This window comes from Pyrgilauda ruficollis, unplaced genomic scaffold (assembly GCF_017590135.1).
Source record: "Pyrgilauda ruficollis isolate IOZ18807 unplaced genomic scaffold, ASM1759013v1 scaffold37, whole genome shotgun sequence".
Taxonomy (NCBI): domain Eukaryota; kingdom Metazoa; phylum Chordata; class Aves; order Passeriformes; family Passeridae; genus Pyrgilauda; species Pyrgilauda ruficollis.
This window is the reverse complement of record NW_024525156.1, coordinates 5884538-5900605: the sequence shown is the minus strand read 5'-3', so window position 1 is coordinate 5900605 and position 16068 is coordinate 5884538.

Here is a 16068-nt window from a genome sequence, read left to right as displayed (position 1 = left end):
GGTGCAATCCAAGGTTTATTCCAGAACTCCAAGGAGCTTGGCACCTCAGGATGACCAGCTGTGAAAAGCCCAGACTGAGCTGCGATAAAAACTTTTAAAGGGGGGTGGAAATGAGGGAGGGATTCACACATCAGCCAGTGGGGGAACTTGGGGGTGCGGAAACCGGCGAGATAGGCATGAGGGGCTGTGAACTGGGACGCACTTGCAGGGAGCGCCCTGGCCTTTGGACAATCACTCAACACCCCTGATGGAAAGTTCTGGACAGAGGGGGTGGGAGGCTGAGTGACTGATAGAGGTCCAGGGAGGAGATTGGGAAATGGCTCAGCAAAACTCAGGGTGGTAGGTGGAGAGTAGGGAGGATTGAGATGGGGGAGGAGGGAAAAAACTTGGGGTAAACTATTAGGAGTGAACAGGGGTACAAAGACAAAACCATTACAAACAGAAACAAGGGTAATATAAAACCACAATGCAACAAAGGCAGTCATTACCACAACTAAAATTAGTTCAGTCCAAGAGAAGTGTTGAGACCCTAGAATTTGAGGGAAAAACAAAGTCTGACATTTTATCAGGTGTTGGGAAAGCAAATTTGGCTGTTCTGTAGAATCTGACTTGAAGAGAGGTTGGGTGCTATTTGGGATGTGTAGTCTACAGTGATGTCTGTACCCATCACTTTTTGTTTTTGATGTGAGGGGACAGGAAGAAGTTAAAATATAAACCTACACTGGGGATTTGAAATGGAGCATGGTTTTGTCCTGAAAATGTACACAAAACAGGAGAAGACAGGGGCAAATGTGTCTGTAGTGTGCAAAGGAGAGGTGATTTCAACCTTGCATGGCAAGGCACAGCTGCGAACATGGAGGGTGTGTGTACTGAAGAACACTAGTGTCTGGTAAGCAGTTTGACAGCCTGCTACACGAGTGCATAAACTAGCTTATAAAATTGCACTAAATGCTTTCTATAATGATTTAAGTGTTTCAGTCATTACATGGAGATAGAGTGACAGGATAGGGATAGAGTGACTTATCTGAAATGCCGGAATTTAATATCCCAAGGCCATAAAACTGGCATCTCAGACAAAGTACATCTGAAATAATTTCTAACTAAAAGAGACTAGCAAAGGGGAAATTAGCTAATTAAGCAAAGTTCTTCCCTGAATGATCATAAAGGAGAAGAGGAGGCAAAATATTTTGATCCATTGAATTGTGTGTGGCTCATCTGCAGTGCAGTGCTTTGACCCAGGTTTCTACAATCTTCTTTCACTAAATGTAGTTTGTAGGAGATGAAGCAGTTATTTACTTTTCTCCTGTGTTTGACTATGTATTTTTCTATTGCATTAACCTTTGCCTGTTAAAATGTAAAACTGAATTTCCCATTTTTGTCTGTGGTAAAAGTTTTGGGATGTGCACTTCCTAGTTACCACCTATTGCTCCAGAAATACTTTTTGAGGAGGGCACAATAGAATTAATGATATGATGACCTGAGCTTTAGGAGTACTAAGTGCTGTCCTCCAGGCAAGGAGAGATTTATGATTGTTTTAAAGTAAAGCAGAGGGCTGTTCCTTGCTCTAGCTATTTACTTTTGGGGGCCTACACTGAATTAGGCAGTAGTCTGAAGGTTTGGGATTCCTTATGATATAAGGAAATGTTCTGTATTTCCTGTTTCCACAGCTTAAGTGTGAAATGGAAAGCAAAGTGTTCTAATTTGCACAGGAGGACTGGGAAATAAGTTTGTTGACATACTGTCCTTTTCTATCACTTGCTATATTCATTTGATAGTTTTCGAGATTAAATACTTAACTGTGACTTCAGTTATCACTGTATGGATGATTATGTTGATACACTTCCAATTGCTAAGGTAATGTATTATGATTTTGTTGATATGATACTTCAGAATGAAAACTTGTTTCTTCTGAAAACTAGGAAAGAGAATTACCATAATCAAATTACAGTGTAGGTCTGAAGCCAAAAGGAGGCAACATTCAAGCTACGTATGCTGTTCAATACCAAAGTAATTTAGATACACAGAAAAAACTATAGTTTATCTTTGTTTGTATCTTCTAGTAGAATCAATTGCTTTTTGGGAGTTGTGCTATTTTTTCCTTGACCTGTCAGATTTTAGCAAAAAAAGGTGTTACATTACTGAATGACTAATGCTTTCCTGAAATACTGTAGAATTTAATTTGTTTGTAAATAGTAAAGGTCAGGGTCATACTTACAAATGTTTTCTTTCTTCTTCCTCCCCCCCCCCCTTTTTTTTTTTTTTTTAGTGAGACACATTATGTCCATACAGGTTTTGTGATGCAAGATGAATTGAACAAATGCAGCATCTTAGTGGTGCGATTCTAATTTTGTAGTGTTCCATTTCCATTTTGCAGAAATTGGCTTTGAAGGAGTCAGGTATGGCTCATGGCAAGACAGCTATGAGATAAGCTTTCTCAGTAAACTGCACAGTCACTACAGCCACACAGCAGTGTCAACCAAATGTGACCAGATTTGTTTGGGAATTGTACACTTATTTTGTGGGTTTTAGGCATTTCTGTATTACTGAGCATATTGCAGTTCTTGATTTATCCTCTGGTCTGATTATATGCTGCTACTTAATCTAGTACTGCTCCAAGCAAGTTAATCCTCTGTCTCTGAGCTGCTGTTTGTTTCTGACTCATGAGTTGTAGCCAGGTAAGAAGATAGAGAATCCAGTTTCAAATTAAGCACAAGCCAGTTGAGTGAATATGGTCTGTGGAAAAAAGAGTTCCAAATCCCAGGCTTTGGGGAAGTCTTTTACCTTTCATGAAGGACACAGCTCAGAAAACAGCAGAGTTCTCCTGAATTCTGCATAATTTAACAATGACTTCAGTTTTGCTTTTACCATCTGTGTGTTCTTCAAGAAGTTTGACTGCTGTAATACCATTGTAAGATCTGTAGAAGTAAGCAAAGGCAGCATATTGGTTACCATTTATATTTGGAGCTGAGGGAGGAAAGGAGAAAGGGGATCTTATAGCCCAAGTAGGGCAATGGATTTTGAGCTATTAGAAAAGCAGTTTGACAGATTTGCATCATCTGTGTGTACTCACTGCACTGGAGAATCCATGCCACGACTGGGCTGTGATGAGCATTCACTCAGAAGTGGGTTCATGTCTGATGCCATTGCTCTTGGATGAACACTACATATTGATAGATGGCCTCATACATCTACAGTTTCACTGTCCATGGTTTACAATTACTGAAGCGTTTATTCAAGAAAGAATGTGAGTCCTTCAAATTCGTAGTTGAATTTTGGATTGTCCTGTATGGGGCCAGGAGTTGGACTTCAACGATCCTTGTGGGTCTCTTCCAGCTTAGGATGTTCAATGGTTCTGTGATTGAAGAGGGCAGCCTAACATCAGATTTAATGCCAGTAAATTCTGCTGTGAGTGGGTTATTTTTCTTTTACATCTGCCAAGATTGCAGTTCTGTAGTTTTAAAATGTAGCCCCCACTTGCTTTTCAGAAATAATATACATTTCTTCTAGAAGATTTCTTGAATTCTTGGTAAGACAGTGTGGCATCTATGTTTAACTTAAAAACCACCCTTGAGCAAGATTAATGAAAATATTAATTCTGCAGCTTTTTTTTTTGAATGATTATCTTTCTGTTAATCCTTGTACATTTTACGGGGGGAGACATATGTGGATACCTACCACTTTCCCCCCATTCTTTTCCTGAATTCTCCCTCGTATTTAAGTGTTTGCTTTGATTTTTCATATTATCTTTCTAAAATTTCACTGACTTCATAAATGAATCAGTCTTCACATTTCCTTTACATTTTCCCCCTGTAAATTGGTTTCCTTTTTGTTTTTTTTCCCTAGCCACTTTGCAGGAAGAATAAATATGTTAAGGACTGTTCTTTTTAACATTTTAGCATGTATTGAACTAACCTTGATTTATTTAGCAGTCTCTGCTGACATAGCATGACTTTTGTTTCAGTATATGAAAGAAAAACACATCCACACCAATGGTATTCAGACTGAAAGATAGCCTTGGTCTACAGTTCTGGCTATTTAGTAGTTCTAAGCACCTAATTTCACATTTTTATTTTATTTCATCACAAGGCAAATGAATACAGGCCTTTTATCCCTTTGGTAGTTCTTTGGATTTGGGTTATTTGTTCAGGTGTGACTTTTGCTGATTTCTTTTTCCTAGTATAATGTTGGTATTTCTATTAGAGGCTTTGGTTGAAATGTCAGATGGATGTTTTTTCTGCAAGTTGGTGTGTAGAACTGGAACAATCACTGTGATTTACTCCTATGAACAGCTGGCATGAGTAAAAATTACGAAACCTGCTTACCAGTAAATGCACAGGGATATTTTTCAGCTTACTGTGTATGTTGTGGTTTTTAAAGTAAAGGAGGCTCTTGAAGATCATATAAAACTTGTGGCACAAAGAGGTCTTTGCAAGGTCAGAAGCAGTAAATTACGGGCTTTCAGCCTGAGGTTTGTGGCTACCTTCTGAGGAATCCACGAAAAGTAATTTAAAAAGTAGATCTACTCTCAGCAGATATATTTGCTACCAGTGGTTGTGTTCTTCCATTGGAAAATGTTAATGTGTCTGAAATGATAATTTGAGAATACCTGAACTAAAAATATGGTTTTATGTAAGATACTAGCTAAGTGGAAAGAGCTTATCAAAGTGAGGGAAGTTTTTTTTTCTTCTTTCTGTTGTTACTTGCCTGGATTGTTGAGCTTTGAACCTCTGCAGTGTATGAGCCTCTCTGTCTCTTCTGATGAGCATGTAATTTCCTATTCTGCTGCGTGAGAGCATCCTCATAGTTTTGCACGTTCCTATTGCATTCTAATAATTATGGCTTTTCAGGTAATTATATTTTTTGGCTTAGGATCTGCTTAAATATTAAAATTACACCTTCAAAACACGTGATGAGCTGCCACTGAAGCCTGTCTAAAAAGCCAACAGAGCCCGTGGAACTCCTTAATGCTGTAATGTCAGCAGCTGTCCATGCCAAAGCTTTGGTTCAGAGAGGCAGAATGTGTGTCTCTCTTGCATATGCTCTCTTGATTTTTGACATTTTTTTGAAAATGTAGGTGTGAGGAGAAAACACAAAAGGAGTTATCAGGAGGAGGATCAATGGGAGCCCTGTGAGACAAAAAAATATGAGTGGTGAGTGATACAGGCAAAATCTGTGCCTTCTCTGTCCCTCCAGCCCTTAAGGCTTAATATCTTTTTTTTTTTTTTTGTTGCTCTTTTCTTTCTTTCCTATCCTTTTTTTCAAGTATTTCAGAGTGTACACAAATCAAAGTAATTCTGCCTCCAAATGTGCCATTCTCTCAATTGTGCACAGGAACCCTCATCATGTATATTTTATTGCTGCTTCCTTCTTTTCAGTACACAGAAACCAGACTTATACTCTGAATACCTTTATGTCAATATATAAATAAGCTTTGTGGATGTGATCAATACCAATTAAGTTTATTTGCAAGCACAGGTCTCACACTGAATCAATTCTAAAAAGAGTTTGAGCAGGAATGGGACAAATAGTGGTCATCATGGGAAAATACTAGCGTTACTTAGAGACAGTGATGGTAGAGTCTTCTGCCACTGAGGTGCTTTTAATTTCAGTGGGCTGTCTGATGTGTCAAGCCAAGTCAGGGAATAAAAGGGTAATAGCAAAACAGCACTGTGTGGGGTGCTTTAAAAGAAATTTATTTTTAAAGCTGTCTTCAGAGGCTGCATTCTGCCTTCATCTACGTTTTTAAGTACAGTTGTTCTGATAAAGAGTATGTTGGTAGGAGAATATTATTGGCTGAGCTAATATAGCTAGTAAGCATCTTGAGGTGTTTATTCTGTAAATAAATAGAAAAAAAATTCAGATAATTTTTTACCCTTTCCCCCACCCCACAAATGAAAAAAACACAAAACCCAAAAAAATCAGCAGCCCTTTAGAGTGACAACTTCGCTGAATTAAAATGGAAACTACCTTTATCATCCTAGAATTAAATATAAGGAAAAAGCTTTTAATATGAAAAAAATTTGTCAACCTCAGCAGCTGGCTCATTTTACCAGAGAGCATTAAATATAATGTAGGTCAGATTCAGAATGACTTAACAAATGGTTTAAGTTACTTAGAGTTATTGCTTCTTGTGAGTTTCCTGGACATACACTCTGAATTAGGTTGTTTGCTTATTCTAATAAAAACACTGATCAAATAGCAGCCTTTTTAGGATTATTTGTCTACTGCAGGAAAATTAAGTAGTCTAGGCACTTTCCATGCACAGGGAACCTTCATGCTGGATCTGAAGTTTTATCTATAGCTGTTTTCTTTATTCTTGTCTGTACTTTGGAAGACTCTGAACATCAGATGATTGGAGTGGGGAAATTTTTCCACTTGGGTCATACTTGCATCATTAGATGCATGCCTTTAATCTCTTTCAGACTATGTGATCAATAGTGATCCATTTTCTAGTATTATTTTAGTCTGAATGGTAAAATTTTCGTTTCCACAGGCATAAAACCAGATGTTGCTAATCATCCATCTTTCTATTCTGTCATATGCTTGAAGAATCTATGTTGGCAATACAAGTGTATTTCCATTTCTGTGCAAAATACCCAGGAGATGTTTTATTGTCCTTGAGCACCTTTATTACTGTGGTGAGACAGTGTTTCCATCCTGGTGTCGCATATGCAGGTCGTTCACTGTCTGAGCCGGTAAGTACCTGTGTTGTGCATGCTGCTGCTTTCTTGTTGGGGTGCTCCAGCAGCACTGAACCCAGGATACTGCAGCTCAAGCTCCACAGCAGATAATCCAATAAAAGTATTGTACTTTGCTTTGTATTTATTGTTGTTACGTCCTCCCTGATCACTACACCCCATCCCTCCTCCCTTCCCCGAATAAACATTCCTCACTCCAACCTCACCCATCAGAATGCATTTATTTTTTGTTCAGTTGCTTGTACAAATGAGCATGTTCCTTTCCAGCTTTGTCTAGGCCATGGGCCTATTGAGACCTGCTCAGTTTATGATTTGATATAAGTAGACTCAGTTTTAGCTTCAGCTGTCTCAGTCAAGGGTCTGCCTAAGAAGTCTTCAAAGCCTTAGAAGGCACTGAAATGAGTGAGCTCAGGGTGGTGAAGATTTCCTGGAGCTTGCTGTCTTAGCATGATGGAACATAGCACCAATGTAGGCACACAGATTGTGGTAACTGGGATTGGGGCAGTGGGAGCCTCATCCCCAGTGGGTACAGCTGTGCAGGATAGGTGAGCAGCATTGAAGGCAATGGGATATGGAGTGCCCAGGTGCACTGACCTGTCACCAAAGGGTGCAGAGGGCACACAGGTGTAAGGCATGTAAGATGAAGGGTATAAAAGTTTGGAATGACAAGCAATAAAGAGCAGCTGCTTGAAGCTTTCTGAAGTGGTATGGTGTTACTTGGTATGGGTAGATGGTTTCTGATAGTGTATGGTGATTCTCTGTGTATTATGGCTGTCTCAACTGTGACATGTGCTGCAACACACCGATGATTTTCATAGGCTTTTATAAAGAGTGCTTTAGTACTGCTGAATTTTCTCCCTCCCCTGGTTTAGGAACTCTGCTAAGCAAAGGATAAATTCACTTTACTCTCTGACTAATAGTGGTAGAATACAGTTCTTTAATTTTACATTGCTCTTAGTTTCTGGCATGGTCTATTTATAAACTTTCCATCACTGGAGGGCAAGACCTTGGAATCCTTCTATTCAGCACAAACTTACAAGCAAGGCTCTTGAACTGAGGGACTTCCCTTTCTCTTTGGAAAATCTCTCAGCAGCACAAACATCCTATACCAGTAGAGACTGGAAGGCTTTCTCTATAATTCCTGTTGCTGATATAGATGCTTTTTGTCAGGACTACAGTTAGGAACATCTTGATTTTCCACCAAGATTTTGTAAAATTACTCATGGCTTAAGGTTAGTACAAGGGGGCTGATACTGGGTCTGGTATCTGGGGTCTTGGAGTAGCAGAACTTGGTCTATTTGCCTTTTGGGGGAATGTTGAAAACAAAGTTTTGTTCCTCACAATAGCATAATTTCTTTCATATGTCAGTAAATATATCATAATGTATTGATACAGTGAAAATATGAGAATAACCTCCTGATACTAATACTCTGGGAATAGACTAAGCTAAATGCTACTGAATAGAGATTTCTAGGTTAGAGAAAGAAATTTCTAGGTTTCCCTTCAGTAAGTATATGTTAAGCTTATTAACTTTAGGGAATTTGTTTGCATATATTTAAAAGAAATAAAAGTACATGCAGAAGATAGTAGTTGGAATGCTAGTTATTTGTTTGCATTCAGCCATGAAGTAAAATGCAGTGTTTATACAGCAGTATTTATTTTCAATCTGCTACTGAATAATAAATCTGGAAACACTTTTTTTTAGGATTGGCTCATATTATCTTCACCCTTTACAACTGCAAAAATTGTGGCAAAGAGCTAATTTGTTCTAAACCACAAAAGAAATTGGTGGCAATGCTGTGATTAAAATGAAACCAGCAACTGCATGCCTGTGTCTGCAGCTGGAAGAATGTGCTTTTTAAATTGCTGCTCCTGAGGGTGGCAGTACCTGTGCACTTTCACAGCTGATGGAGACATGGAAAAGGCAGATGCTCACTTAGGCACGTAGTGCTTTCTTACTGTTTACAACTACAAGACAAACCACCTACAGTGGTTGTCTCTGTCAGATTCATCATCCTGGTTTTGTTTCTTTGGTCTTATCTTTTTATAAGCTCTTAACAGATTTGATGTCTCATAGTTACTGCTTTTAACTGCATTTGAATCCTTCTGTCCTTGTTTAGACACGCTACTTCACAGCTAAACTTATTATTTGTACTGAAATGTACAACTGCGTTTTGTACTACATCCTGGTCTTTTTTTTGTGCAAATCTTTTTTTAGATTAGATTATTTCCATCTTTTGTGACAGAAAAGTTCCAGACTTAAATGTTGTTAATGGAAGTATTAAACATAAATTGTCTCCAATCCAGCATAGGTGTTGTGACTTTACTGTATATTACTGTTTTACTTGCCTTATAAATTTTTTTAACCTTTGTGCATGGGCTGTGTCTTAATTCCCTGAGGACACTTCATTATACATAAATGAAACTTGATTTTTATGCAGTCATTAGATCTGTCATGACCTATGTTAGTAAGCCTACATGTTCTTACTACTTATTTTTATTTCTATATTTGTTCGTGGGTACAAATGAGACCATCTGAGAGAAGAAATATTTTCATTAGGCCTTTAATAACTTTATCTTTTGTCAAAATGGCAGGTGAAATAGAATGAAAAATTTTGTGTTGGTGTGACTCACCATTTTGTGTTGGTGTTACTCTTGCTGATGTAACTTTCCATCATGACAATCCCAAACTCATTCTTACCTGACATAAGCATCGTTTTTAAGTACAGTTACTATCTTGTTCTTCTGGTTCAGAAGTGATCAGCTTAACCATCGCAAAACCAGCCCTTGAAAAACAGGCTGCTGACATCATGTGTGGAATCTGGCTAGATTATTTGCTTTTTCTGATTTTTCTAAAATAAGAAACGACAATTTGACACAATTTCTAAATCTGAACAAACTCAAGACAAAATACTTTCTTTACCTTTCCCGTGAAAATGCATACTGAGCAATGCATTAACAATACACTATCTCTACCATGGCAATCAAATACCTTGTCTATTAGTTAAGTAAACATAGTCAAAGTTTGTTAGTGCAGAAACAATGCAGTAAAAATTATTGCTGATTTCTGCATCTGATCACTGAATCCCAAAAGCAATCACAAAATCACATCAGTCATACCAAATAAAAATGCAGATCAGAATGGATATATAAAAATGCTGCTTGAGACTGTTTTCTACCCAGTGTCATGAATTATTTGATTGGGGTTTTTTCCCCCTAATTGAAAGATTAGTGACAACGCTTCTCCAGCCCTGAGACTGAAAGACTTTCCTCCTCATCACGTGATGCAGCATACCACTTTTGTTCAATATGTTAATAAGTTTAATACCCCTAGAATTACAATAAAAAGTTGCTGGGGAGATGAGTAGTTACTGGCAATTAGGTGGTGTTATCCAGCTATTGCAACTCTTGGGTGTTCAGCCTGTACTTCTGTCATGCCACATCGGTACAGCCAGAGCCCTAAGATCGAATAAAAATCAATATGCTTTTTCAGCCAGGGCCAAGAGTGGAATGAGGAATGCAAAAAGGCCAGCTGAATTGAGAACATTAAATCTTCCCTGAAGAGCAAGAACCCTCTATGTCAAATGTTTATTGAGAAGTGATAGAGAAGAAATGTGTATCTCTTGGTGTAACAACTTTGTAATAAGGAAAACACTTTAAACTATCTATTATATCTATATGCTTTAGGGAGTATCTTTTCTGAAGACTGCTTTTATAGTAAGTGATTATGCTGATAAAAATTATTTGGAAAAAAAAGTCCTACAGTTTGCATTAAAAAAATGCTAGAGCAGCTGTAGCTGTGATATTTTATGAAAAATCCTTTGCTAGGATTTTTTTCTCCTGAGAAGCTGAGGAGCCTCAGGAAAGAAATGCAAACAATAACTATCTGCTGCTGTGGAATGCAACAGGTGCATCTGTGACTGGTACATGTTGGTTGTTTGTAATTAATGGCCAATCACAGTCAGCTGGCTCGGACTCTCGGAGAGTCACAAGCCTTTGTTGTCATTCCATTCTTGTTCTTTGTAGCCTTCTGATGAATCTTTTTCTCTCTATTCTTTTAGTATAGTTTTGCTATATCATTTTAATATAATATATATCATAATATAATAAAACAGCCTTCTGAAACATGGAGTCAAGATTCAGATCTCTTCACTCGTCCTCATCTCCTCACACAAAGCATCAGCCAGAAGCAGCTGAAAGCCTCAGTCCAGCGCATATCCAAGAACTGAGGAGAGCACATTTACTCACACAGGGTTTTCATTCACATGGGCATCTGGCTCTTCTGGAGGGATCAAGTTCTTTTAACTGCTGTCTCCTGCTATTTTCTGAAATAAGCTGGGTGTGTGTCAGCAGGCCAAATCCAAACACGAGATGTGTTTACAAATACTACAAGATATGATGAGAAGGCTCAGCCTTCTCTAAAGTCCATGCAGCAGAATTGGCTACCAATGTCTCTGTACCAGTGGGTTCAGAGCCTTTTTCGTACTAGTTGCAAGACACGTATAGTTGGCAGTGTTCTTGTGACTTACAAAGGAGAATTAGCTTTCTACCTCCTGAAATAAGTCTAGGTGGAGGGAGTCAAGGTATTAATTAGCCTTTCCTAGTGATAAATCCCCCTGAAGTGTCATTGGTCTGGACCTACTACTCTTTCATATTTGCTGGCTTTTAGCTGATTGAACAATTCCTTGTCCTTTGGCCTATTGAAATTGAAACTGATCTCAATACCAAGGCTGAACACAGCTGCTGTGTGTAAGGATTTACATGATCACACACAGCTCTGCTTAATCCTACTGAGTTAGTGAAGTCCTCAAATTACTCTGTCATGATTCAATGAAACTGTAACAATTTGGAAATCCCACATCTCAGTAACCCATACTGAAGGATAGCTTTGGCAGAAGGATTCTAACCAATGATGAAGCAATTTCTCTGCCACCAGAGGAGTAATCTTCTTTCACCCCTTGTGTCCCCTATGTTCCCCATATTTTCAGCAGCTCAGGGCTGTCCATGCATTATTGTGGTGTAGAAGGGATATGAAAACTTCTCCATCCCAGAGAGGCTTTGCTCCAACATTTCCCAGCTGAGGAACTGCTGTCTGCTCACTGTCCTTCATCATGTTAAGGAAACTTCCCTGTCTGATCATCCAGGAATCATGCTGTCAGTCACTCTTGCACCATCTGACTGGTATTAAGGCTTCTTCTTCACTACACATCCCACACCCACACAGGTTAAGTTTCCTTATCTGCTCAACCCCAGGTTTCCCTCAGCAGAGTCTCAGATGTCCAGATCCTTCAAATAGCTTAATTTGAGGAGGGTCCCAGAATATAGAGCTACCTGCACTACACTTATACCTCAAAACTTCACTCCCATGGTGGGTGAGGTTTGCAGGAAAAGGTTGATGCCAGCATTGGGCATGGTTGTCCTTGCTTTGTCCAGGTCTCAGGTTTTAATGATGCCATTGGTGATGAGGACAAACCTCTTCCTGAGCCTATTTACAGAGCACAAGCTGCTTGTTCTGGCTGTGTGAGGAGATTCACAGGATCACAGAATATCCTGAGCTGGAAGGGACCCACAAGGATCACCAAGTCCAGCTCCCAACTGAATGGTCCATACAAGGATCAAACCTACAACCATGGCATTATTAGGACCATGCTCTAACCAAACCTGTTCACTTTTGGTCTGTGAACACTTTAGGCAGCACTAAGGCTTTGATTTCTGTCATAGTAAATCTTTCATTTTTGATTTAAGTGACAAACAAGAGACAGATAAATGTGGTGCTGTCCAGTAAAGTGTCACTTTGGATCATGCCCTAAATCCATATAGCTTTGACTACCAATTATGTGGTATGTTTAAACTGGAAATGTTTTAACTTTAATTTCTGATCTTACAATATGAATAAAATAGTCAATATGAAAACTTAAATATGGAACATTATTATAAGCTTCTTAATATGCAGTCCTTTATGATGTGTTTTATTTCACAGTCTCTTGCAATGCATAACTCAGTAGTGCATTCTATTGTAGCACAGTGAAAACTTGCAATACCATATTCATATACATATTGTAGTCCACTATATTTTAAATATGTGGAATTTTTTCTTTCCCTTTTGAAATATTTTATTTTTTTAATAAAACTAAACTAAATAACTAATAATAAACTAAAACCTGACAAAACTTTAACTACTACAGTGTTACACCTGAAAACATTGTAGTTTCTGGTAATTAACTCAAAAGTGTATGTTAGTTCGTCTTCAGAATTATTTGTGATACTATCAAATATCTGACTAGTCTTTTTTGAGGCAAGAGAGTGATGAATTTTGTTTGAATATGCTTGATTAGATGGAACTAGGGTGACTGTTTGTTATTTACACAAGTTTGCATCTTATATTCGTACCAAGAAGGTGAATGAAGTATTTCATATTTCATGTAATTTACTTGAAAACTTTCAACAGTTAGACATCAATTCCTTTCCACAAATTGAATTCAAAATCTGTGATTGAATGACACTCAAAACAATGATGTTGCTTTGTAAAGATGGATGTTATTTGAAAATTAATAAATCCTGATGCTAAAGAGAAGAGAGTTTGAGGTAAAAATTGAAAGAATGAGAAGTGTGTTAAGATTTCAAATTGCAGTTGTATTATAGCAACGAAGTGGCTCTGTGAAGCAAACAGAATTTCAGAGTAAATGTGCTAGTCACATCAATGTAAATAAGAGAACAAAACCAGAATAATACCAAGAAGGTTATAATTTAAAAATAAATCTTGCATCTCAGTTCCTGTGTGCTGTAGTGCTTGCCATTTCTTATGAAGTGTTCCTATGTAAATCCATTTGTAGCATAACTATTTTCACTTAATTTGCTCATCCTGACAAAGACTTTCTCGTTGAGCATTTGCACATCATGAAAAAGCAATGAGGATTTGTTTACAGAGTCATGTTTTTTGCTGCAGTTATTGATAAAAGTTTGCAGTTGCAAGGTTTTCAAGCAGTTACGCTTTCTGGATTGTTTTTCTTTAAATGGAATGTCAGTAAGTGTAAATGTATTTCTAAAATAGAAGTACTCATGCAGTTTATCTCCTCATGTTTTAGTCTTCTGGTAAACAGCTTTTTCCAAAATGAAATGTTGAGGAAACCTTTGCCTTAGCAGCAATGATCTGAGGTTGTGTATACATACACTTGCAAAAAGTTGATTTCAACCATTGCCTGCTCAGTTGCATTTTTTGTAGTTTATTTTCCATGAAATTGTGAAACCACATTGACATCAAACAATTTGCTGCATTCAAATATGATACATCTCTGTTTTGAAGCTGGTGCAGGGAAACAAAGGATTGTTATTCTGAAGAGCAATTTCAGTAAGGTGATTTTTCTGTCTAATGTTAAGTTGTCCTTGTAAGCACAACAATCGGAGACAGTTGTTGATTTTCTCTCTGCAGAAAAATCAATGGATGAAACTTGAAAAAAGGTGAAGTTTAAATATCAGCTTCCACATGAGATTCCTTTATAATTTGTCAAGTTTTTGTACTTTTTAAAAAAGTTCTAAAAAAGTGAATGGGCAATAACCATAAAAAATAAGGATGACATTATAATGAGGACAAAAATAAGAACTTTAAGGCTTTATCCCTGGAATGATGGGAACTTATCACAATATCTTCTAAATAATGCAAATTTTATAACAGCAGCTGTTGTTTTCTTTGTAAGCTTGAGGGTAATCTTTGATATAACCAGAAATCAAAGTTTTAAGTTGTATTTTGGAGATATGAGCTTAGCCAGTGAGAGATATCATCTGTTTTCAACAAAATGGATCTCTGTCAGAAAACAGTTGTGTCTGTGTTAATGCTCTATACTTTCATGCAATCATCAGAACATTTGAAACATGTTTAATCTTTGAGTGGAAAAATGCATACAAGTAAATAGAGAGATAACTCTGTGAGGTTATTGGAAGGGTGAATGGTGATTATAATCTGAACTCAGTAAACTGCCAATAAGGTGTATGAATATTGAGTTTGTGTTTTTTTTTTTTATTAGTTTAATTTATTTTTAAAGATGAAGATAGAAGATTACTTTATGCTACTGCAGGCAGGTGAATGCACTTCAAATAAACTGTTAGTAGTTTTCAGACGATTACTGAGATAGTGCTCTATCTTGCTATTTGTAGTCTGAGAGGATAATAATTAGTAATTAATTAAAAATATAATTACTCTTCATATGTCTTGAATTTAATTATGTAAGTATGGATAAAATTATACTGAAGTTCTTAGGTTCATTATTTTTTAAAGGCCTAAATTTCAGCTGTGGGGCAAATAACTCCAAGAAGCAGAACAGCAAATACTTAACTACTTGCATATGTTTTTGTCTTTCATTTTTTAGAAGTTATCTTTGACATAGTTCTATAAAAGTCCAATGTTTTTCTTATGCACTCATTAATTTATTTTACTTGGACCTCTGTTAGGATAGTTGGCAGTTCTTTGGACATTGTAAACTGTAGTGGTACTTGCAGAAAAAAGGGGAGAACACAAAGGTTATTGAAGGTTCAGCATCCTCTTCAGGAGCCGTAGCATTAAAGGAGATTTTACAGTAGCTGTAAACTCTCCACAGTACCTCTGACTGCTGTAAAAAATCTGCATAGGCATATCCAACAGGAATTACAGGTATTTCTTTGGCAACCATTGGTTTGTGGTGCGACTTCTGTCAGCCTCCTCTGTGAAAGCCTCTTGCTTTGGTCATTTAACAATCTGCTCCAAAGATTCTGCTGCCCCCTCTTTGATACTGTTGTGCTACCATGGGATATGTGGAGAGTACACAGCCTGTGACACAGATTTGAAAACAGGAAAACTTTGGGACACTGGGCTTAAGTGTAGGACTGAATGGTCTGGCAATTATATTTAGACAAGCATCTTCCTGTCCTGATTATGATATATGTTAAATGTTGTACTTGGCTTAATTTTACACACCACCAGGAGCTTTATGTTTTGTCAAGTACTTAGAGAGGCTGGAAGTAATTCTCACCTTTTATTGAGAACTGTGTATGAACCTCTTCGGAGGGATGAGAGTGCCCCAGCTTCCACTGACATCAGCTGAAACTGTGAAAACCAATACTCAGTTTTAAATGTAACATATTTTACAAATTTTACATGCCCAATGGAACCAGGTTCAGGATTAATTTGAATAGTCAAGGGGAAGCACTGCCTTAGCAAACAAATCTTCAATTTAAACATGGGCATCTGGAAAAAAAGTCATTTGGGAAAGCAAAACCCATTGCCTCAATATAAAATTATTTCCCTAAATGTATAGTAGATAAATTCTGATCTGTTACCAGCAAAATCTAATGATAGACATTTTACACAGTTCATGCATGTACAGTTTTTGTCTAATTA